The sequence below is a fragment of the Frankliniella occidentalis genome, unplaced genomic scaffold, assembly GCF_000697945.3.
Source record: "Frankliniella occidentalis isolate FOCC.00 unplaced genomic scaffold, Focc_3.1 Scaffold27, whole genome shotgun sequence".
NCBI classification, from domain to species: Eukaryota; Metazoa; Arthropoda; class Insecta; order Thysanoptera; family Thripidae; genus Frankliniella; species Frankliniella occidentalis.
The window spans coordinates 1,565,901-1,569,008 of NW_026267157.1; the positions used below are offsets into that span (position 1 = coordinate 1,565,901).

At 61.3% G+C, this 3,108-nt stretch overlaps 2 protein-coding genes across 9 annotated transcripts in view; one reads left to right on the forward strand and one right to left on the reverse strand.

The window, feature by feature from the left end:
• LOC127749021 (uncharacterized) overlaps positions 1-779 on the reverse strand; it is an 11,442-nt gene extending 10,663 nt beyond the window's left edge. For 2 of the 6 annotated variants that reach the window (XM_052265435.1, XM_052265436.1), the window contains exons 1-2: positions 519-777; positions 333-438 (exon numbers count right to left, since the gene is read on the reverse strand). The gene's annotated coding sequence lies outside the window, so the exon portion shown is untranslated. Of the gene's footprint in view, positions 1-332; positions 439-518 lie in introns of all 6 variants that reach the window. The other 4 variants (XM_052265437.1, XM_052265438.1, XM_052265434.1 and 1 more) reach the window with 4 other exon arrangements.
• The window catches only part of LOC113215029 (acetylcholine receptor subunit alpha-like), a 202,496-nt gene that overhangs the window by 75,735 nt on the left and 123,653 nt on the right, over positions 1-3,108 (forward strand). The window lies entirely within an intron of this gene.

Sequence of the window (3,108 nt, forward strand, 5' to 3'; positions counted from 1 at the left end):
GGGCGGAGGCGGAAGCACTGCAGTCGTGCTGCTGCTGGTGGTGGTCGCGCTGGCCGTGTTGTTGCTGACAACGCACACCACCGTCAGCACTGTCACCTCGCCCCCCGCACCGCCTCCGCACCGCCTCCGCACCGACCCCACCCACCGGCACGCAGATCCTCGGTCGCGTCGCGCCGGTAGCAAACGCCCAACTAAAACGATGATCCACGGCTAACACGATGAAGCACAGCTAAAAACGATGACGCAAGGCTAAAACGACGATGCACACACCATCACCTCTGCGTAGCCGCGCACTTGTGAAGCCGAAAAATGAATCAAACGGTTGCACTCACGTGTCTCTGGTCGTTGTTGAAGTTGGTGTGGTGGCTGCAGCAGCAGCGTTGGCGGCGACGCGCGCGCGAGCGGTGAACGATCGAACGGCGCTGAAACGATAAAAACCTGATCTCAGATGCACTGCAGGTCCCGCGGTGTCGCCGACAAACACGGAGACACACACACCAACACTCTCTCGCACTCACCTCTGTCGTCCTGGGCAGCGGGCAGCTGGGGGGTCTCGTCGTGGGCCAAGCAGGAGAGAAGGAGCGGCGGCTGAGTCGGCACTCCGGTCACGGCGAGGGGACTGGGGCGACTCGGCGGAAACTGACTCCACCGGCGGCGTTCGGTACAGACAGTGCGGTGGGCACACAAACAAACACTGAACACTGGCTGGGCGGCAGGTCGGCAGGTCCAGACCGGCACCGGCTAGACGGACGGACGGACAGCGAGGGAGCGCTTCGGCCGGCGGGCGACAGGCAGCGCCACACGGCAGAGCAGACAGACGGACGCGCGCGTCCCGCAGCCGTACCAACCCCATCAACGCAAAACCGAAAATTTTAAAAAATCTAGGAACTGTCACGACAGGCCAGTTGAGCTCGTGAAATGACCGAAAATTTTAAACTAAACCACGTCATTTCATTACCGTCATCATAATCATGTTAGCATGCCTCCAGCAGCAGAAGGCGAAGGCCAAAATCCGAAGTAAAGGAAAAGGCAGCGGCCACCCTCACTACAGCTCTCTGGAACCGGTTTCGTTCTGCTTATTTCGTTTTCGAGCTCCATTGAAGTACCTTATCTGCGTTCAGGACGAAACATGTCGGGCAGTCATGCTTTTCTTCTTTTGCTTCCGTTTGTCTTGCAGCGGCATACCCCTTTTTTTCGCACCGCACGTTGATGCAGATGGTCATGTTCTCGGAAGGGGAGGGCACACTGCTACGACATTGTCTCATGCGCGCAGGAGAGAGACAGCGAGAGAGAAGCCTCCCCCGCTCGTTATTATCACCGGTCCACCTGATGCCCCGGCGGCCTCCCCGGCGGCCCCGAAGTACTACGACAGGCAGTATCGCACTCTGACGTGCTCTGACCGGGGGCGGGCCGTGTACAACACGACGGAGGGGAGGACAGCGCGGGGCGGGCTTGAGGGTTGTCCCGGCGGCGGGTCGCGCGGGGGTAGGAGAGGGGGGCGCGGGGGCAAAGGGGTTGATTAACATGACAATCGGACTGCTATTCCGGAATGCACCCCCCAACCCCCTTCTGTTATGCCAACACGATATCATCATACCCGCGCGGGCTGTCCCCGGCAGGGCTTTGGCCGGGCGCAGACGGGGTGCCCCTGGACCGGAGTCGCTATGGTAAACAAGTGCGGGCGCGGCGGGTGCCGCCGGGGACACCCCGCCGCGGTGTGTGTCGCAGGTGAACACAAAGGGGTCGGTGTCGGCTGAAGGCCAGCACAGCCGAGCCGCCCAGCGGCCGCCTCGAGTATATGAGGAACTGGCGCAGCATGGCCCGAATGCGCGCGCGCCGAGTTTTTAAACAAATGTCAAAATCGTACAGACGATTTCTCATCCGCCCTCTGGTGCCGCTGCTGCTGGTGGTCCGGCTGCCGCTTGTAGGGGAGGAGGGGGAGGGGGGAGGGGGTGGAGGGCACCCTCCTGGACCAAGATGGATGAGGCTGTGGAGGCTGCGGAGGAAGCTTCCCGCACAGTGAGCACACGGCCTCCGCCCCGCCCCGCCCCAAGCCCCCTCCAGCTCAAATATGCATGCGTGTCAGAGGTGAAATATACGGCGAAACGAACGCGGCGAGGCGGCGGCGGTATGGCGAATGTGGCGGCGCGCTGCACGCGTGACTCGCGTGTGACCTTGAGAGGTGTGACTCGCGTGTGACTCGCCGTGTGATTTACGTGTGACTTACATGTGACTCACTTGTGACTCGCCAGCGGCCTCCGCCCAAAGCGACTCGCGCGATCGCGGATGAGAAACTGTGACGTGCACGACAGGCGGCTCCCCTCAAGCGCGATCAACATCTCGACGCCGTCCTCCCCGTCTCGCAGGTCCACAACGACAACAACAACGGACAGCAGCGGTGCGGATGAAAAATTAAGCGATACAATCGGAACGGCCGCCGCGAGCAGAGCCCCACTGACAAAAGACAGAGAAGGAAAAAAAACAAGGGCAGCAGCCGCGGGGGGATGTGGAGCAAACAGAACAGCGCGGCTCAAAACATTCTCATAGCGGGCAGCCAGCAGGGTGGAAAGCGGCGCGCCCGCTGTCGGCTCGTTTCATATCACTGCTTTATGCTTATTATTCACAAGCACAGCCCTCGCTATCGTCGCGCTGCCCCCCCCCCCCCCCCGCGTGCCCCGCGAAGCATTCTTCCTTCAGCCCCTAAATCACTGATGTGTATTCACTTCGTCCCTCCTCGCGCCCGCCCGCGCCGTCTGACCGAGCCGACCACCCCGTCTGTCTGTCTGTCTGTCTGTGTGTCTGTCTATCTGTCTACCCCTCTACCCGTCCGTCTGCCCGTCCGTCCTTCCGTCTCCACAGGAGCAAGCGCGCGCGCGCTGTCACAGACCCCAGGCACCACACGTAACTTCCTCAAGGGAAGAAGCTTGTCCTTGAGCTCTCTGCGCTGCTGGATGGAAAGCTTTCGAGATTTGCAGAGGGGAGTGTGTGTGTGTGTGTGGTGGGAGGTGGAGGTGGGGGTAACTTTATCACGGTCTCTCCAGAACCATCTACGTATCAACAGCCACCCCGGCGCGGCGCCGCGCCTCTGTGGGGATAAGTACCCCCCCC